At 41.7% G+C, this 22,062-nt stretch overlaps 1 protein-coding gene across 6 annotated transcripts in view; it reads right to left on the reverse strand.

Moving 5' to 3' along the window:
* SATB1 (SATB homeobox 1) overlaps positions 1 to 22,056 on the reverse strand; it is a 93,192-nt gene extending 71,136 nt beyond the window's left edge. Inside the window, exon 1 of one of the 6 annotated variants that reach the window (XM_080580996.1) lies at positions 21,921 to 22,056. The gene's annotated coding sequence lies outside the window, so the exon portion shown is untranslated. Of the gene's footprint in view, positions 1 to 2,155; positions 2,629 to 2,661; positions 2,731 to 2,823; positions 4,779 to 21,920 lie in introns of those variants that run through there. The other 5 variants (XM_080580995.1, XM_080580999.1, XM_080581000.1 and 2 more) reach the window with 5 other exon arrangements.
* Between the last annotated feature and the right edge of the window lie 6 nt (positions 22,057 to 22,062).

A 22,062-nucleotide genomic window follows, 5' to 3' on the forward strand; every position in this document is an offset into this window, starting at 1 on the left:
TACGTACACAGCCTGCACATGTACAGAGATATATATGTATCGTAAGCTCATAAAGAAGAACAAGTAACTATTTTAACTAGGAGAAGATGCCTTTTTTAAAAGATACAAACTTATTCTCCAAAAATGACCCCATACCCCAGTTTACAGAGGGATCGCATCATAATCTGATGGAATTATTTTTTTAAAAAGCCAACTGGAGTACCCCTTAAAAAAAAATCTTCATAGTTATTATAAATCTGAGAGGTACTAAGACTCTTATAAATGATGATGTTTGTCAAGGTATGTGCTCCAACACAGCTATTGTTACAAATCTCACAGAAGGGGCTGTTATTAAACCCGGGTGTTTTTATTGTGTTAAAGAGAGAAAGAGAAAGAGGGAGAGACAGACAGAGACAGAAAGAAAAAGATTCTCCTGAAACTGTTCTCAATCTACTTGATAAAAAATGGATGCACAACAATAGAGAGATTGTTAAAACTTTAGCTGAGGAAGCAACAGATTTATTAGTGAAGTAGAAGACTGGCCATTCACAATTTCCCCCCACACCTTGAAAATAAAAATTAGAAGAGAGTTTGACAATTTAACATTCAACTTCAGAAAGCAGTGGCGGGAGGTGGTTGCTTTTGAGTTGCCCAACTGATTTTATACAGAAAGTTTATCAACTTTTGCAAAGTTCAAGATAAGCATATGAAAATTTAAAGGTGTTAAGCCTTAACCGTTAAAGAGTAGTTTGTTTTCTTAAAAAAATAAAAAAAAAAAGGAAGAAAATCAGCATCTCACAAAACACAATGCTGAAAAAAAATCACAATTTCGACAAGACATTTGAAACCCTTAAAAATAAAGAATCCCTTGGTGATGCAAAGCAAAGTTACACACTGGCACAGCTACATGAAACCCAAAAACGGAAGCAATTTCAATAGCAAATTAAGAAAAGGTATTTGTTAGCATGCTTATATTTCCCTTTTTATAAACTTTTGAAACCTCAGTCCACGAATAACAATTCCACTGAAATCATTAAAAATCCCCCAAGCCTAGAACGTAACAGAGTAAGTTTCAAGGATTTTTGTCACTCGTCAGAAACAATTTTACCAAGTAGAAAGGCAATCAGTTGCTGAGAACAGAGACATCTTTCTGGTTATGATTTCATTCATCAATACTGTTATGATTGTTAGGGATTTTACCCTACCTTTCTCTGACGGAGAAAAGGTGTGACTACACTCACAATTATGTTATGCATATAAGATAATCACTAAGGACAGGTGGCTAGACATTAATTTATGAACTAGTATTTACATTACCGAGCACAAATAGTAATACTGGGGAAGTCATATTTAGAAAGACTGGTGCGAATCTGATAATTGCTACTTTCTTTCAGTTGCCTAGTAATTCAACACATTTTCTGCACAATTCATAGCAAAGCTATTAAAGTCTAAACATCTTGGGATTTTATTTTTTTTAATATACTATTCTATGTCATTGGTATATATGCCAATTCTGTAAACTATTTTTTTTCTGCAGTGAACACTGCGCTGTTTTTCCTGATATGGTGAAGAAAGAGGTAATGTATTAATGTGAATGTTTACGAGCAACCTAAAGAATGCCAGCGAATAGCTAAAGTTTAGAAAATCGTTATTTTTCCCTATGCTGCAAGGTGACATGCTAAGGTTTCCCATTCATCTTGATCCCATCTGTTTTAGGTCGTGTCTCTCATTAACGCTAAACATGCCTATTTTAGCCACTTTCTGAAGAGAGTATTTTTTTTTCTTTTACTGTGTTAACTGTAGTCTAAGGAAAGAATTACAGTCTCAAACCGTTAACATCTTCCGATGTTTCTGACGATGCTAACGTGCTATAGGGCTGCTTTTCTGAGGCTGCCCTCTCTCAAGAATAAGGGGATTAAAAATGAAATATAAAGGGAAGGGGTATTAAATAATAATAAAGACGCCTTGAACGAGAAAATCCTCGCCACTTTTGGCAACTTCGGAAGCACTCTAATGCACCAAGGCTCTTTGCTACAAAAAGTATCTAGTCATCATGAGTCAGAATGGCACTACATCATGTACAGTGCATAAAAGTGATAGATCGCAGCTCAGTTAATACCCTGACTACAACCAAAACACCAAATGGGTCATTTTCGCTTGGCCTTAGAATACCCACCCATCGGCATCCTCTCCCCGCTTAGTCATCTTGTAAAAAGCTTTATGTTACAAAGCAAAATTACATGCACATAAAACACCTAATTTACTCATTTAAACTCCATGCCCAAGGCTAAAGTTCACTGAAACCTCAGCCTGGAATAGTGATGAGCAACAACCAGCGTGGCCTGCCCAGGGAGAGAGGGTTTGCAGGGAGGAGGAACTATTATCTCCTCCGCTTCCAGGCCAAGAGTTTCCCCGGGTTTCGCGTTTCGGCATCTTTCACAACTACAAGTTCTCGGCACAGCCGTTCAGAGCAGAGCCCGATTTCGAGGCACGGTTTCCCAGCGTAACGCGTACGGCCCCACCGCGCGATTTCTCAATGAGAAGCCGGTGCCGCGTCTCCTTTTGTCGCGATGGAGGAGCCCCGCCGCTATTATCTTATTTCTCCCTCTCCTCCTGAACCAGCCCCCTCCCCAGTCGTTTCCCCTCCTCTTCCCTCCCTCCCCCATAAAACCCCATAATCACATTTGCGAGAGGCTCCGCACTTATCCGTTCCATATGGCTCTGGCAATCCAGGCCAAGCTTTCGCTGTGACCTTTTAAAGAGACAAAGAAGCAAAGTACTTATCTAGAAACAGAAACACTGCAGTTTTCGGAGTGAAATTAGCAAAACCGACCCGAAACTCACCACTTCAAAACTTGACAGCATATAAATAACAAAAACAAAGGAGGTTTCCTTTGCAGCCCGAGCTCTTGAAGAGGAAGAAGTTCAAGACTGATGTTCTCTAGGTCCCCCCTTTTGGGGGGGGAGCGGGGGGGGGAAGCAGGGGGGGCAGCAGACCTGAGGGCTACTTCCCCTAATATTCGCTTATTTGCCTTGTTTTCTTGTTGCTATTTTCCTCTAGGCGGGGAGGGGCAAAAATAGAGAGCGAGAAACGGAGTAGCCATGAGCAAAAAAAAAAAAAAATGGCAATGGGCAAAAAAAAAAAATATATATCTATAGTAAATATCTTTAGAGAGAGCCCGTTTTCAAGGTTTAGCAACAGAAGAAGGAGCTGGAGAGCGAATTGATCAGACAAGTGTAACGCTCGAAACGAGGAATTAAGAATAATAATAATAAAAAAATAAAGTACCAGGTTTAAATTGAGGTGGAGGGTGACTTAAGTCTAGCTATCCTTTCAAAAATAAAACCAATGCGTACAGGAGCAAGTGAGAAAGGGGGGTGATTAAAAAAAAAAATCAAAGCAGAAAAAAAAAAAAAAGGCAGCTTTTCTATCCAGTGTGAAGAGCAGAAAGTCTACTTCTAGGTTGTCACTTACACTATTATTCTCCAATAGGCACCCAGAGGAGCAGCACACACAGAAGGAACCCGCTCCCCTCCCCCTCCGCCAAAATACACACCGTAACAGCCCCCAAACTTTCTGCGGAAACCTCAGCCCCAGAGATCGCTACTGGAGATAAAAAAAAAAAAAAAAAAAAGAGAAAAAAAAATTGCAGGAAAAGGCACTAAAATGCCACTTTTAATCTCGCCTTTGCGGTCCGGGGAGGAAAAAAAAAAAAAAAAAAAAAGGCAGAGAGGACCTGTCTCCTCTCATTTACCGGGGGCTGTTGTGCGAGAGAGGGGGGAGAGGGAGCAAGGAGAGGAGGGGAGAGAGAAAAAGAACAGAGGGGAGGAAGGAAACACACACAACAAGGCACACCACCACCACTACAAAAAGTGACGAGGTTTCACTCCCCCTCCGAGTCCAAAACCGGGAGAAATTGTAATTAAAAAAAAAAAAATCACAAAAACCTCTGTATAAAAAATAAAAAAATCAAAATCAAAACCTGGCTCTCTTTCTGCGAAGGAAAAAATAATAAAAAATAAAAAAAAAAATCTGGGAACTCCAAGAAGAGTTACTCGCAAGAAGGGGGCAAAAATATAAAATAGAAAGGCTGCAAAAAGCCAACAACAACAAAAACCAAACCAGCAAAAAAAAAAAAAAATGGAAAAGAATAATAATGGTAGGCTTTGGGTTTGTTTTTTTTTTTTTGGTCTCTCTCTCTTTTTTGCCTTTTTTTGTTGTTGTTGTTTTTTTTTTAATGCTCGTTTCCCCTGGCTGGCTGAGGAGGGCTGCTATTTAGGCCGGTTTGGTGGTTGTTGCTGGATGTTACACGGCTCTGTGTCTGTGTGTGCGTGTGTATGTGTGTGTGTCCCCGGACGGAGCTGCCTGGCTCTGCTCTCTCTCTCTCCCCCCCCTCCTCTCCCTCTCCCTCTCTCTCTCTCTCCCTGTTTCTGTCCCCATTAAATTATTAGTTGACTCATCACTACTCCTCCTCCTGCTGCTGCCGCCGCCGCCGTCCCCTGCTCAGAGCCTCCTCTCCGCTACCGCTCGCTGCCGCTGCCGCCGCTGCCGCTGCTTCTTCTTCCTCCTCCTCATTTTAATACAAAATAACACCGAGGCCACCGGCTCGCTTTTTTTTTTTTTTTTTTTTTTTTAATAATAATACAGCCCCGAAACGGGGAGGAGGAACCCGCAGCCTCCCCGCTGCTGCCCGGAGCCCTTCCCCGGCGGCCCCGGATCATCCGACGCGTCCTGGGAGGGAGAGAGAGAGAGAGGGAGAGAGAGAGAGAAAGTGGCAGAGGAGGAGGAGGAGGAGGTGGTGGTGGTGAAGGAGAGAGGCATGGGGGAGGGGAGGGCCGGGGAGCTGAGGTTGGAGGGGGGGGGGGGCCGGGAGAGGAGAGGTGGTGGCACCGAGGGGGGGCGCCGGGCCGGGCCGGGGGGGGCCGGGGGGGGCTCCGGGAGGTGCGCGGGGGTGGCTCGGGGAGGGGGGGGGCCGGGGGAAGAGGGCGTGCGGCTTCCGGGCGCGCACGAATTTGCAGCCAGCTGGCTGCGGGTGAGGCGGCCCTGCCTGCGCCGCGCACAATGCCCGCCGTGCTGAGCCGAGCCGGGCCGGGCCGAGCCGAACCGAGCCGTGCTGAGCCGCGCAGACACCGCCGCAAGCTGCCCCCCCCCCCCCCCCCGCAGGCGGCAGATGGGGGCCTGCGGCGGTGTGTGTGTATGGGGGGGGTGCTGGAGGAAGAAGAGGAGGAGGAGGAGGAGGGGCGGGGATGAAGGCCGAACAATATCCTGCCGGCGTGGGCACGGCGCGGAGCCCCCGCCCCGCCCCGCGGAGCCTGCGCGGGCAGGTGCACGGCGACGGGGGGGGGGGCCGCGGGGACAGGGGGAGCGGAGCAAACTTCTGCTACCCCCCCCTCCCCATGCCCTTCCCTCCCCTCTTCACCCCCCGGCTCTCCTAAAAGGCTGGGAGAAGTCCCCCACCGAGCCCCGTCCCGGGAGGGGTCATCCCCGGTGCTGGGTTTTGGAGGGGGCTGAGCCAGGCCGCGGCGGGCCCGGGCCGGGGCAGGGGGGTCCCCGCAGCCACCAGCGCAAGGCGAGGGCTGGAAGGTGGCAGCGCGCTGACAGCAGAAATAACCGGCAGCCAGCCGTAACTTCTTCCCACAATGCACTCGGAAAAACAACAACAACACGAGAGAAAAAAAAAAAAAAAAGTAACCCAACTAGCCGAACTTGAACGCAACAAGTTTGTACAGGCTGCGAGATAAGAGAAAAATTAAAGTTCTTTATTGATAAAGGGCATGGTGTTTGAAGGCGCTGTGTCTAACAAGGGGCGTTGCATCACCAACCAGAGAAACGTGAACTGCTGCGCAGGCGGGTATAAAACCCAAATAGTTAGGGGAGCAACTTAAAAAAAATTAGCGACCTGCACATACAAACTTGACGCAGCAGCAAAAGTAGGCAAGCGGGGAGACTGATAACAGTTGTAGAGTACGCAAAGTAGCATGGGCTCTGAGCAAAGGGAAGGCAAATCAATAAATCTATGAAGAGCAGAATTATCGCTACACGTACTACTATAAAACAAGAGGAATGCATCAGGACCGGGTAAAGAAGCAAGCTGACATTCACCCAAGTAAGCACAAACAGCATACAGAAAAAAAAAAAAAGAAAAAGAAAATGGTAATAGGGTGAAATACATGAAATATTTATCATATTCAGCAACACACAAAATAGATTATAATCTCAGAAGCAAAGAAATGCAATGCTTGAACATGAGTACAGTGTTACATAATGCTATTATTCAGAGCAGGGCAAGTGGAGGTGGAATACATAGGAAACATGAAAAGTTGTACAGATGTTGCATGTCCTGAAAAAGGTTACTAAGATTGTTACTGAGAGTGCTTAAAAGGGGAAAAAACAAGAAACACATTTCACAAAGAAAAACAAGGGAAAATGTAGATGACATCTTCCATAACATATGATCAAGGGATAACTGTCTTGCGGGTTGTTTATTTAGAAACCCATCTTTTTCCAAGACGATTGATTGAATATTATTCAGTCCCTCCAAAAAAATAAGAGGAAGAAAGAAAGAGAGAGAGAGAGGGGAAGAGACAGAAAGAAAGAAAGAAAGAAAGAAAGAAAGAAAGAAAGAAAGAAAGAAAGAAAGAAAGAAAGAAAGAAAGAAAGAAAGAAAGAAAGAAAGAAAGAAAGAAAGAAAAAGAAAGAAAGAAAAAGAAAAAAGAATTATTTCCCAATACATTTGAACCGTTGGAGGAAAGACGGTATTTACTAGTTGAATTTAAACTTCATGAGCGCAATGGAAAATATCAATATTGTATCAGTTTTCATCTTTTCCAGGAAAGTCTGTTGCAGTAAACTTTAGTAGCTAGCAAGACTGACCCCTAAAGAAGAAAAACATGAAAGATGAGGGAGTTTCAGCTGGCAGCACGCTTCCTGCAGTGCGATGGAGAAAAAGGAAGATAATTTGAGGGATGCAGTGAAGATAATTTGAGGGATGCAGAGCTGGTTAGAATAGATCTGATATTTAAAAATATGATTTGGAACAAGATTCGGGACTAAAACACCACTTTATAAGAATGATTACCAGATATGACAATAACAACCACCAAGAAAACAAAAAGATTACAATCTGTTCTAAAATAACTTCTGCTTTGGTGTCACAAACCATTCCCTTCATGGTCAAAAAACCCTTAAAATGTTCAGAGTAAAACAAAGTGATTAATCTAAAAAGCAGAGACAGAGAATTAAAGGAGCAGGGAGATAACAATCTGATAATACAGGAGCACAGAAGGCCTAATAATGATATTATTATGCACACTAACCAAACACTGACAAACAAATATTCTGTTAATTATATAATCATGCATATGCTTCCTATGCTTGAGATAAATGATTACGGAAAATCACTGTCTTCTTGAAGCTGCATATATGTACTAAGCCCTACAAACTCCCTGCAACACAGATTAATTTAATTTCTGTGTATCACCTATGTCTGGTAAAGTATTTACTGCAGACTTGGGAGGTGGAGCGTGGAACCTGTGCTGTAACTAGAAAGCACGGGTAACTGAGGGCTGCTGCGTCTTGGCATATAGGCAGCAGATTTCTCTTATCAATACGCAACTACTTGGAATGAATTCAAGATACAGATAATCTGATTTTCATTTGACCTATTCCAATTTGCACTTCACTGTGTCAACTTTGATATTAAAATGTTCCACTAGAAGAAAGATATTTATAATAAAAACATATATAAAGAACAGAAGATGAATAGATATTGTCATGGATACATATGCAGGCAATCATTTAACCATGCAGCAAGAGTAACATCACATTTTTCATAGCTTCTAGTCAACATTCAGCAAACAAATATATGCTTAATAAAGCTTATTAATCCTTAATAAAGTTGTTGCACTGTATTTTTTTATATATAAATGCATTTTGTGCTAGGTTACATTGAAATAAGACAAATAGTTGTAAAGTTGGACTGTGTTTCTTCACCCCCACCATGAATTAACTCTCGAGCAGCGGTCTCAGTGGCTGCAAAACAAAACAAATTCTCCAGTGTGGCATGCTGCCTCGGTGCCTTCTAAGGTCTCCATTCCAATCTTTTCTTGTTCAAAATAAATTAGGAAATATGGGCCCAAATCTTGAGGCTTGGCTCTTGTGCAACACAAACAGAAATGACCTGGCAGCAGAGTAAAACCAGCATGGCTGTGTATTCTCTTTTATCAGATTTCTTTGGGGAGATCAGGCTGATTGGGTTTTGTAAATATGTATTTCTGACAACTCTGCAGCCATTTGGGTAACTCGTCAGCTCCCGCCCGTGCTGGAGGTGATGCAGAGAAGCCGCGCAGCAGCGGGACTGTCAGGAAATTCGCTTTACTCAGAATTTGAGCAGTATTTTCCGCGCTGTGAGGGGCCATCTACGGCTAGCGGTAACTGCTGGACCGCAAGGCAATGAAAATACCAGTGCCTGACTTTCTGAAGGGAAACATCTATGGCCAAAAGCTGGATGGCTCCCTGGCAGTTTGTGCCTAATTTCTGCATGGGGTACACAGAAGCGTTAGGGGGAAATAGTGCCTGTACATCCTACTGTCCTTTCCCATAGCCATCTGTGCAAGCCCCAGCACAGTCGCCACTGTGGTGTGGACTCAGTCCCGAAGCCCTACAAGCGTTGCACCTCCAACTGAAGGTGCTTCTCAGTCTCTGCTGACTGCCTTCCCCTCCGTTTTGCCCTGAACAACTGCAGGTGCCCAACCATGCACAACCCGCAGCCGACCTGGCTGCGGCAGTCGCAACTTTCACGCGCCCCAAGCTCTCGATGCACACCGATGGGGATCGCTGCATTCACCGACATCCCCCACGCTGAGTGCCAAAGTTACATACCAACCTAGATTTTTTTTGACTGCAACCTGCCCCAGCCTGGATAGTATGCCTGTCAAAAAGCAAAAGTGCTATGAAATGAAATTCATAGCACTGAAAGGCATCGCACACAAGCTGTCGTCCCCTCTCACATTTTGCATGAGCAATTTCTGCTCGTTTGTGTTCTCTCACATACAGTGTCCTGAAACAGTTACGTAAAATGGATATTTAACTTACAGGAGTCAGCTGTATTGAACTGCACTTAATTGCTTATTAAGTGAAGTAAATTATCCTTACCATATTCGCCAGAGGTGAAAACCCTACATATATGGCTACATGTAGAGCACTCATTAGTTTACGGACCCCAGATCCCTTGGAAAGTATCAGATATCTACACAGTGTCCCATGGTGCAGTATTTTGTAGTTGGATGTCTCCGCTTGCTTGCAGATATGTAAAATCATATACAAACAGACATCTCCCTATTGATTGCCTATGTGACGAGGCTCGTTTACTCCCACAAACATTTTCTGCAGTGTATTTCAATCATGGAATTTTCTTTTAAAAATAGAATTGAATAGGAATATGCAAAATGTGGTTTGGGATAAAACAAATTACTTTTAGTCAAACTACTGCACCATTTTGCATAAGCACCTTTCATAGCTCTACATGTATTTTGACTAGGATGAAGGTATAACTGAAGTAAATACATACATTTGCTGATGTGGTCCCAACAGTCATTTAGGTTTGCCCCTTGCTGCCAAACAAGTCATGAAGAGGCAAATTACTGGAAGAAGATAACAGAAAAAAAAGCCAATAAAACTGTTTGGCGTGGTGGAGGAAGTGAAGGGTGAACATGACTGCTAATGAGAACAGAAAGTCTTTCACCTCGGCCTGCCACGAGGAATCCTAGCTGGTTGAAACTGCAATAGACAGGTGTCCACATTCCCATAAAAGATCGCAGCATTAATCATTCATTAATGAATATTAATAGCTTAATCACATAATTCTTACTCTGTAGTTGCCCAATCTCTACCTGTTCTGCGGACAAACTGAGTTCATTCCCTAAGCATATTATTAGCATTGCAACTTCCACAAATACTAACTACGTGGTATTTAATATAAGCCAATATTTTTATGACTATGGATTTCAGAACTACTTCAAATAATAAGCTTCAACTTAAAAAAATATATATATATATTTTGTAGACTATATCCTTTTCTATCCATAACAGTAGACTAGATCCTTGATGAGTCACGCTTGTAACTTCCATGTGGCAGCTACAGCCAACTACTTCCACAAAAAACAACAAGCAAAAAAAGGCAATAGAATTTTATATAATAGTTTTAATGCAATTAGGCAGCTGGAAGAAAGGAGGAAAGCCAGCATCTTAGGATCAGCCAAGTTACCTATGTTATAAATGCGTGTTTTGCAGGTTATTGATTTCCCAACTTTCTCCAAAGAAGTATAATTTTCAGGCCTATCATGTGAACATATTTAATACAAGATAAGAGAATAAGAAAAGAGAATAGTTCCTGTTAAAACCCTGATCATCACAGTGCTAGGTAACTCATAGGAAAGAGATGGTCATATAATTGTTACCTGGACGAAGAGTTGGTTGATAAGCAGTTATTTTAGGGATGTGCCTGAACAGAAGCTCTATTAATTTAATACTATGTAAAGAGTGATCCCCAGACATATAAACTAGTAGAGTTTCAGTTAGTTTTGCTTGTTAAAAGCAATGTTACACCAAATTATCTCTAAAGCGTTTTGCGGTGTTGTTCACTGATTCAGCTTTTCTTTCCTTTCCTGACTCCTCTTCCATCACCTCCAACCTCTGTGTTTCTTTCCCAGTCAAAAAAAAAAAAAAATGCTTTTAGGCATACAGAAGTTTAATCCAACACTTCTGAGTGAGGATGAATTTCACACAGCCCAAGCAAAACTGCATGGTATGGTAGAAAATCTGAACCATTGCGGTTAGCGCTGCAGAAGGACTATTCAAGCATTATTAACTTGAATTCAGGTGCTTTCTGTGAGCTCAAACAGCACTGATTCGTTACACTGGAACACTTCGCCACCAGGACAAACTATCATCTTTTTCTTTGACCTGAGAGCGTAAATAAAATCTACTGATAAAAATTGAAAATATGGAAGAGTTGAAGTCTAAGGAAATGGTTAGAACTGATTGATGACTTGAACTATGTCAAACTTTCATTATGAAACCCAAAACCACATGAAATGTCCTGTTTCCAGTTTCATTGTTAACTCAGAACTCTGCCCAGGTTCTTCTAGACTTTTTCTAAAGTTCAAAACCTTTTAAGTAAAACTGTGCATCTAATTACGGCCAAACTTGACAGGAGTCAATATTCATTGTACATAAAATACATGCAAAATGTGTGGTTTTGGTGTAAAACAAATTGAAAGTTGGTGGTTTTGGCCGAATTCACTTTTTCTTCTAGGACTTGTGCCAATCTCAAACTCAGAAGATTCCACAATAACGAAGATAAAATGAATGAGTTTTTCACAGTTCTTTTCAGGAACAATTAGCTGTTAATGTTCACAGTTCTTTTAAGGAACAAGGTACATGTTAATATCTGGGTGCTAAAACAAAAAACGTTTATCATATGCAGTGTCACTGAGATAAAGGTCATCTATACATGTGTCAGTGTATGTTTAGTTTAAGCGCAAACAACAGAAGGCAAAACCAAGTCACTTCAAAATGTTACTCCAAGTAACTTGTTCAAAATATTTGTCCTGATTTAAAAAAAATAAAAAATCAAAACTGTAGCAAAAGCACGCTCCAGTATTTAATGCATTTCTTTGCTAAAATAACTACATTTCTAGATTTCCTGCCTATCAGCTACAATGGAAACAGGCTGACATGGGTAAGAGCAGTTGGGAACCCACTAGAATATGACATTTTTAGGGCAAAATGAGGTTAATATTCATGCCAGTTCATTTATACTCATTCTAGTACTAGAACAAAATGCCCGAGCGTAAATATATACATATATATTTCCCGAACTACATATAAACATTTGGGAGGAAAGTTTGTATTTGATGCTGATATAAGAACAGCTGAGGAAGAAGCATGTGGGGAAGATGAGGCATGCACATGAAGGTTCATGTGCACCTGTGACAGGCGAAATAACATGTGAAATCAATTATTTTCACATTGTCCAAAAATGTCCATGTTCATTTTCTAAGGAACTCTTTTCAATATCATTCATTCCTGGCAGGCTATATTACAAACTCCTTCCCATAGTACAATTTTCCCTTCAAAAATGTAGGTAACATGCTCACAAGAAATTTTGAATTTTTCTATTCATGAAAAATATGGGGTGCATTCTCTATCAAATCATTTTTCTTTCACAGATGGAAAAGCTCCCTGCACCACGTCCAAAAATGCTTCAAATGTGGGTGGAGCCAGGTGAAGAAATGCTCCAAATTTTTGCAGTCACAGAAAAAGCATGTTCAAATCACCTTATCCCTGTGTTTCTGAAACACACGACACTTTCGAATACAAGAATCCCCCAGTAAGCCACCAGGAAGGAACTACACAAAAAAACTGTCAACTCACGTCCAAGCACATGCATCAAGCTCTTTTAGAATGTTCTATGTAAAAAAAAAAAAAAAAAAAAAAGAGAGAGAGAGAGAGAGAAAAAATTATATGTAGCTTTTCTTTTACATAATACCAGTTGGTTGTTGCTGTGGGCACGTAGCGAAGGGTTATTGTCTTTTGCTTGATTTAGGCCTGTGAAAATCTTTCCATGACCAAAAGAAATTGTATGCCCAGTCCATACTGAAGTTTTTAATAAAAAGCAGTAAAGCAATCTGTTTCATTGTCAAAGGATTGAAAGAAATTTAATTAATGCCTTCGGAGGGAACGCCTGTATAAGTATCACAATCACAAGAATGTGTGCATATGCATATATGAATACATATGCACAGCCATAGTCTACTCTGTTGCTTTCATGTCGTAACACTATAGGCCATGAGCAGCTGAAGGCAGAAGTGAACTCATACAATTTAAAATATCACGCTGACACAATTTTAAGGTTAAATGACGCTGTGTAGTTTATGAGAAGTTTAAGTGCTATCATCACAGGATAATTTGGCCCTAGAAAAGTAAGGCGGTATAGAAATGCCAACAGACAAACAAATTAAAAATAGTAAGTTAGAAACAGGGGAAAATGAGTTTATGCCACACTAACAGAAACAAAAAGAAACAACAACAACAACAACAACAAAAAAACAACCCCCCAAAAGAAAAAAAACACAAAGATGCATGAAAAGCAGTATGCTATGTTAGATGTTTATCTATACATAAGAGACAGGTGTCACAAAAACAAAACAAAAAAATCATGAAGCTAAAGAGAAACTTTAACTCACCAGTTTCCATCTGTTATATCTGAATTCATGCATAATTGATTATCCATGACTGGTAAGTTCTTTTTTTTCACTAGCCTAACACAGTTTTCTAAACATTATGTGTTAAATCACCACCAAAGTAAAGGGTGTTTGAGAAACCGTAAGGGCAGAATAAAAATTTTTTAATGAAAAATAACATGTCAGTTAATAATAGAGCTGACCTATGTTTAAGAGAGAAATTTTAATCATGTGCATATTAAATATTAATAACCTATTCTGTTATTGTTATAATAAGGTTAAGTAAGCTTCTCCATGCTTAAGGAAAGAGAAAAAGTAGGAATATGTAACAGTGAAAAAAAGCGCTGAGAAGCAGAGACATAAGGAAAATGTGTCAACAATAAACAAGAGGAAATGAGAAAGAAGGAAAAGATGAAGGTGGAAACTAATCTCTATGTGTCATTATGACTGCCAGAGTACTGGCAAAGAAGCAGCATCCTTTTATTTCAATTTTAATCATTTCTGAATTTTAATACCCTGCTCCTTTTGTAATTCTCCTGGCATTCCCTATATGCCTCCATCCCAGCCAAAACACCAGTGTAAATTAAATGGCACGCAACCACACCACTGATGTAGCTCTCCCAGTAGAACCAATTGAGTGACCAAAAAGCAGAGAAGGTATGACTACTTTGTGTCCCTGTAGACCACTGGCCAATTAAGTGACTTAATGTTCTTCAATTCCTTTAATTTTGAAAAGAAGGGCAGTGGTTAGGTAACCCAGCAATATAGAGCCATTAAAAAAAAATAAAGCAAGCCAGTAGTAATACAATAATCAGTGACCATCAGGGCCTGGAAAAATGAGTTTGCTCTCACTGGCACTAAGGAGCATCACATGATTATTTAATTACAGCTCTAATTTTTGTCTCGTGGATGGCAACATATCAACAATTAATAGGGCAAATAGAGGAGACTGCATTTTTAAAGAGACAGAACCTATATGAAATACTGTTTAGAAATGCAATTTGTCAGACAGTATAACGTGTCTTAAGGCATATCTTTCATCATGCCACACAAATAAAAAAGTTTTAGCAGTTTAATTTGCTGGCATGGCATCTAGGAAATTCTTCTGGAATCCTTAGAAAATAATAACTGCACCTATGCATAGCCTAATAGTCATTTTAATTAGTAATGCAGAATTCAGTTTCTCATAGTACATGCGATCCAAATAAACTAGTGGAATCACAAGTTTCAAATCCAAAAATGTTATTACATAATTATTACATCCTTTATCTTAAAAAAATGCTAACAAAATCCTACAGGAATGGCCAAACGGATTATGGTATTCAGCAAGTCAAATGAAGAAGAAAAGAAAGAAAAAGAAACCCAATACAATACAGTCAAGGGGACAGAGATTGATTTTGGTTGACTGATTTCACTGTGAGCTTTTCTTATAGAGTACTGAAATGAGGGGTCCTACTCCAATATTGTGGTGTTCCTGAACAATACTCATACTTAAGAAGCAAAAAAAGCAAAACCTGAAAAAGGACCTGCACCTGATCGATTGGAAAGCTCTGCTCTGAAGGGGTTAGATGCAGTTCCGATTGTGCCCAGTCCTGCAAATAACCAAAGTGCAGAATGGGAATTACGGGCACAACTCAGTGTGTGGAGGAGCACCCTACACACGCTGCACAATTACCAGAATCTGCAAGTATAGCACAAGGAAAACTCTCATGTACCTGATCTTCCTTGCAAACAAACTCCCTATTCCACAGCCGTGCACGGACCAAGTTACGAATTCCAGAGATTTACATTATCCACAACGCATCTCAGACAATATTGAATAACTGACACAGGGAAAGCAAGCTCCAAATTTCCTTCAACCATTAAGCTGTACGTGTGAAAACCCCACCAAACTACTCTTACTTTTTTTGAATCTTCTGTCTCAATATTCAAGTTAAACATACTTTTTCATTTGATGTTCTATAATCTATCCTTTGAACAAGCAAAGAAATGCTGACTTTCGGCTCTCGCACACGTAAAAAAAGAAAAAACAAACCAAAACTGCTGTTAAACAACCGTTCAAGTATTACTGTAAAAAGAAAAGCAACGAGAGAAGAAATACTATTACAATGAATGCCCCATTCCTCCTGAAAATTGTCTAAAATTAAGTTGTTTTGATTGAAGACATGAACATTCTGGATTGGAGATCTTAATCTATAATCTTAAAAAGAAAGCTGGCAAGCAAGAGCTTGTATGTAGAAGTATATATCATTCTTTTTATGCACTGGTTACTATACAGATAACATGTCTCACAAAGACTGTAATTAAATGTCTAGTGCAGAAGTAACACTAAAAAGCATTCAGTATTATTATATTACAATGAATCCTTAGAAGCTAAAACTGTCATTTTTAAAGTTTTAAGATGCCTCTAATTATTCTCAAGACTTTATACGTTTATCAAGGAAGCCCACCTATGATGAAAAGCATTAATGATTTAAAGTCATTCTAATACAGCTCTCTACAAAAAAATATTAATTTCATCTTTGATTATAAACATTGTAAAACTCACCCTGAAATTTCTCCTTACTTTTTTTTTTCCCTTTAGTTCCTCTGTGAGTTTTCATGCATGCACAGTCTCGCACGCTCTCTCCACTCCTCTCTGTCTTTTATTTGATGCGTTAAAATTGGGAATACTTAGGGCATATTTAGAATTTTTATTCTGTTTATTGCAAATGTTTTTAATTACAACTAGACATATTCTAAGTAAAGTTACTGCAAAGGAAATACCTTTGTCAAACCTTTGCATGTGGGCTGGAGTTCAGAGCAGCAATTCTTTGTACTTGTGCTGTAAAAATGTTTTCCATTCTGGGACCGGCTTACAAATATAAAGAATTAATATTTCAGTGCTCTATGAAATGTATATATTGCTAATTCCATAGATGGGTAAATAAACCAGAGGCATATTAAAGTCACATTTACAGAGACATTGTGTGCTGCGGCTTCTTCTTCTTTCATATGAAGTTGTGAGTGCTTCGGCACTCACAGGCTCATGACATAAAGGGCTGCAAATGTGCTGTGGTCAGTGCTTTACCAAGACCACACACCTTGTCAGTGTCAGAACTGAAAGCAAGACCTGGACTCCAGACACCGGAAAAGGTTACGAGACAGTCCTCCAGGTATACATGATCCCAGTGCATCACCACTTATATGGAGCAGCAAGTGGAACAACGCACAAATGATTGCTGCTGGCCAAATAAATCCTGTCAGAGCAGGATCCTGGGAAGATGAGGTGCATTCTAGGTTTAAAGCACCTCCCTCATCTCCTCGGGTCATATCATGTCATAATGTGCCAAGGGAAAGAGATAAAGCAGATAGTGGCTGGGAGTTATGCAAGGCCAACACAGCTGATAGACGTGGCCCATCCTGAAGCTTTGCTCCCAGGTGCAGTTGAGGTGACTGAGGTCCACCTGCACACAAGCAGATTCTTCTGCCCATCCAGCCCGCAGTTCATACCAGAAAAGCAGGAGATGGCTCGAGCTAACTCCTGTGAACCTACAGCTGTGGAAAAGCATTTCTAATGCTGTTTGACAGCAGCCTAAGGACAGGAGCAGGCCCACGCTCCAGTGAGAGGAGGCCTTCTCACAGCCTGTGCCAATCCTGGCGTACACCAATGCCCACAGACTCACTGAAAAACTGGGATCAGGGTATATTGGCATTCTAAATGAATAGCAAAAAGGTGACTTTGGCATGAATGCTATATAATAAATGCTAGTGTGTCCCTCAGCCCATCTGAACATCTAACACTGATCCCGTCAAAACCAGAACCGTCAAAACAAAGGTCTACGGACCTCCGCATAGATCCACAAGTGTGCATGAGAGGAAAGTCAGGCCCAGCAAGTTTAAAAACAGATATTTACAATTCAGACGGTGCCTGAGGTATGTAACTATGCTTCACTCCCGTATTTGGCTATTGCTATGCTATTCCTACTATACTATACCAGATTATGCAGATTAAAGGTAGATTACAGTTGGTATAGGGTACAAGGACCAGGTGAGAGCATGTGAACAAGATCAGAACTGGCAAAACCCTGTAAAATTAATCTCTACCTGGATTTATACTTATTGCGAGCATGCAGTGCAGGAACCATTAGAAAGTCAACATTTGCAAAGCAGCAAACAGATATCAATTAAACAATAAAGTGTCGGTGATAACTGTGGTAAACTTAGATGCCACAGGATGGCAAATGTTAGAAAACACCTACATTTTAGAAGGGACCATTATATCATATCCTTTTTGAAGTAACAGTTACAAATTGTGGTCAGGTACTGTTGACAGTTCGCGATACTAGTACCACTCACATGGGAGCTGGCATATGAACTAACTTAATGCTAAATTTTATAATTTACAGAATGGTAGAGAAAAATACACTTCATGGGTAAAGATTATTAATGGAACACTCTGGCGGAAAAATTAGGGGTGTTTTCCATAAATTGTGAGTTACAATACCTGCAGTTATCTCCAGTTGAAGAGCCAGCTACTTGCACTCGTTAGTCCAAGATAAAAAGTAACATCAGTGGGGTTTTCTGACATGGACTTTATAAAGTTGCAAAATTTCAGTATAACAAGCAATAAGAACTGTAAGTTACTCTTTAACCATCAAACTGTTTTACTTTTTTTTTTTTTTTTTTTTTTTTAGAATCGGTAGCAACTTTGTGACAACTAAAGTTTAAAAAATGCACTTGATTGCATAGTGACAGATTTGCAGAACATTTTTCATCACACACACATATGTGCTTTCAGTTATTAATAAAATGCTTCTGCCCTTAATCTGCCGTTGCCTGAATATACAATTTCAGTGACTTGGATAGACAAATACTGTTAAGGAATTCTGTTTTCCCTGTTTGAGATGCAATTCAAATACACCAAGCAAAACTAAATGCTGTGTCTTTAAAACTGGCTCCTGCATGCCACAGAAAGGAATACTGATTCACTTTTCTATAGAGTTCCCCTTGGAGTGGAATGATAAGGAAACTTTCTTTTCTTCCCCTGCCCTTCTTTTCTTTTTCCCTCATTTCGAACGAGGAAGAGTCAGCTACCCTAGATAACACCACAGGTAGATATTAAAATGGAGACAGCCATTATTTAGTGGCGGCATGAATATAAATACATGCACCAACCTATAAACCGGTGTTTACTTCAGGAAAGTAAGTCATATTTTTCCTCTGATTGCTGTGCTGTCAGTTTAATGCAGCGTAAATAAACAGTAGGTGCATGATAGCTTTAAGTAGAAAGTGTTCATTCCACAAGAGGAGCAGATTACTGAAGCTTGATGCCTATAATGGCAAAAGCAGAACTCCCATTTTACCTGAAAATATAGCCTCCCGTGCTAAGAGACTTGTGGCTTTTCTATTAAATTAATTTGTCAGAATTCTATGAAAAATATTATGTACTCAAAGAACTTTACCAAAAACATTCATTTCTGTAGCCCTCGACTTGAACCATTTGAAAAAACAAAAGCCAATCACTCCTCTGTAATTTCATCATCCCATTGCTCTAAATGAAAGCTTTATATAATCAACCTAATCTAACAGAAAATAAAATGATATATAGAATTGCCTATACTTTGAGTTATTTTGTTCTTATAAATATATTCCCTGACTGAAAGTAAAAAAATTCCCCTTTGGAAAAAGCAATGATTTCTGAGAAGATTGTATATACACTCTACATCTATTAACATAAATTATAAGAAAGTAAAATGTTCCAGATGTGTTTAAACTGTTGTGGAAGGAAAGTTTGTGGCTTCATTGGATATATATTAAATATATCTAGAGAGAGCAATGGCAGTTATGTACAAGAAGGCAATAAAATGCTTCACTAGTATCTACGTTAAAATAGTGTAGTTCCTAGAAATGTGACCGAAACATTTCATAAGTCATGTTCGCTCCATTTTTAATTCAGAAATCTACTTTAAATATAAATTTTCTATATGATGCAGTCTATTTTATTAATATAGTAATCTCCTTGATTTTTTTTTTCCAAAACACAGCTGGAAACATTAAGGAGGACTTTGAATTTATCCGACAATATCTATGTGAAAAAATAAGTTACGAGAAAAGGTGGCATCACTTCCAAAATTGTAGTCGATACAATTAAAAGATGTGTTGTTATTATTATTATTATCATTATTATTATTATTACTATTTTTCAGGAACACCAGACTTCAGCTGAGCGTCTTCTAAACTGCAGTCGCACCCATTTAAGCCTCTGTCCACCCTGAACCTGCAATGTAGGGCGCGTCGGTGCCCATTCAGGACTTTCCTACTGTGGGGAGGCTTTGTGGCCGCGTCCCCCTGGGACTGGTGGCCGCGGTCAGTGCCGTTGGGCTGCTGGCAGGGCTGCAGGCAGCGCTGGCCGCTCTGCTCTCGCCTGGGAAGCGCAGCAGCAGAAGGCAGGTGCTCATCAGCTGACCCGCGGGGCCTACGCCGCGCACCAGAAGAGGTGCCCTGCTCTCGAACAGATCTGGGGCTTTTGTGGCAGACCCTCTCCGCTCCTCTGTCTGGCAAAGCAGCACGTCCCATCAGCGAGTTACGGACTGACTCTGTCTGCTTTACAGGGCAGCAGGTTCAGATCGGTGCGCGCTGCTAAAATAACAGGAGAGGAGAAACTGGGAGTCACTTTCCTATTTAAACTATTAGCAGCAAAGAATGTAAAAAGGAAACAGCTAGTTTTTCAAAGTGTATGCACAAAAAGGATTCCATTTAAATATTTTTTGTTCCAGTAAACTCTTTTGCATACAAAGGACTTATTTATTACATATTTGAACTTGTGGGAAAAAGGGAAGGAATGCACTGATTCCTGAAATAACTCTGCAGTCTTTTTGGAGACTTCACTTTTCTGTGCTCTTGTTCTACTTAGAACAGTTTTATTCCAGGGACGGAGGAATTCCTTGGGGTCAATTGTTTCTTTTCCACTAACTGTTTGTATTCACGAGTGGGCATACATAGCACGCTAGCCCATGATTTTAATTTTTCTTCTATCGCCTCATGATGTGCGCGTGCTAGCTGTTTAGATGCACGCCTGGAAGTGAACACGTTACATTTTCTGCTTGCTCATTTTGCTACGTACTCTACATTATTACACATTTCTGCGCAAACCATCGCTTCGACCTGAAAAGCAAGGTAATACCAATAACGATCGCAAAGAGAGAATGAATTAGAAAATGAGTGCATGTATAAATGCATTAAAGAGCATATAGGAACACGGGACCGAAAAGAGCACTCTCAAATTCTACAGATAGTGCTGCAGAGTCAGAAGGAGATACAAATCGCAGAGAACACCCTACGTTCACGTCTTTACACTCCTCGCTTACTGTCTCAAGTTGTTTTTGAATAGTGCGCCTGATTTGACACATTTCTATCTGGCGATTGTGCTGAATGCTTGAAGAGATAGTGAAATATCCAAGCATTCCTTGTGCTAACTACAGTTGAAATTTTACACTTATTGTAACCTTTTCTAACAATGTGAGAAAAACAGAGTAAATATATTAAATTTGTTTCACAACAGATGCTTAGGTTGTTAATATTTAAGATGCCTATTCATGCTATTCCTGTCTGCACATTTGTCAAAAATGTAAGCTTGAATGCTAATGTTTGCCAGCAGACAGCAGACAAATATATGAACGCACTATACCAAAATAATAGAGAGTAGAAATAATGGACCGCTGCTGACTCACGCCCAGGTAGCACGGACCAGAAGGCAAGGGCACTGCCTGCCCGGGCCCCTTGGAGGCTCTGGATCCGAATTTGTGAATTATTTTCCCAGTCGCGCTGCGCTCACTTGGGCTGACTACGAGCAGCGGAGAGCTTTCGTCATTTTCAGCTCACTCCAGCTTCGGAGAGCTGGTGCGAAGTGTTTCATCAAACTTGCATTTTAGCGAAGTTTCTCTCGCGGTCCCAGAAGCCTGGGGACAGGCAGGGGGCAACTCCGGACCCGGCAGGTGCCTGCCTGGCAGGAGCGCTCCCGGGAGCAGCGAGCGGAGCCGGCGACAAAAGGACGACGGTTTGCGCAAAACCTCGGGGGCCGGCTTTGGAGACGGAGGAAAAAAAAAATAATAAAAAAAAAATAATAATAAAAAAAGAAAAAATCCCGGAGCACGGCGACGAGCCCCTGGCAGCGCTCCCCGCAGCGCCGGGTGGCCGCGGGGGGGTCCCGGGCGCTCCGCAGCCGCGGCTCGGGGGGCGCCCGGCCCCGCGCAAGCTCCGCGCCCTGCGGCCCCCCCCGTTCCCTCCAGCCCCCCCCCGCCACTCCCCCCGACCCGGCGCTTCGCCCCGCTCTCCCCCGCCGTCGGGGCTGCCGCGAGGAGCGCGGGGAAGAAGTTTGCCAAAGTTTCGGGTTTTTTCTTTTTTTTTTTTTCCTCTCCCCGCTCCTTGCGCCTCGCCGCGGGGGCGGCGGGCAGGGGAGCGGGGCGGGCGGCCGGCAGCTCGCCGGTTGCAGGTGTGTGAAGGCGCCCGTCGGGAGGCTCCGCAGGCTGCAGCGCCGCACGGAGCCCCCCTCGGCCCGCACCCCCGGACCCCCCCACGCCCCGTCCCCCCGCCCTCTCTGCCGGGTGGGCTCCGCAGAGCACCGCGGCGGTGCCCCCGGCGCGGCCCCGTCCCCCGTCCACCGCCCCCCCCCCCCGTGCCCGTGGAGCGCCGCCGAAGGAGCGGGAGCGACTCACTCATGGGAGCGCGGCGGGCGAGGCCGGCGACACCTCCGGCTTCCGAGGCGCCGGCGAAGTTAATTGCACTGAAGTTCAAGTTGTCTTTTCACCCATCAGGAGTGGGCGTTTAAAGGAAGGAGAGCGAGGAGGAGGAGGGGGA

The sequence above is a fragment of the Anser brachyrhynchus genome, assembly GCF_964034855.1.
Source record: "Anser brachyrhynchus genome assembly, chromosome: 2".
Lineage (NCBI taxonomy): Eukaryota > Metazoa > Chordata > Aves > Anseriformes > Anatidae > Anser > Anser brachyrhynchus.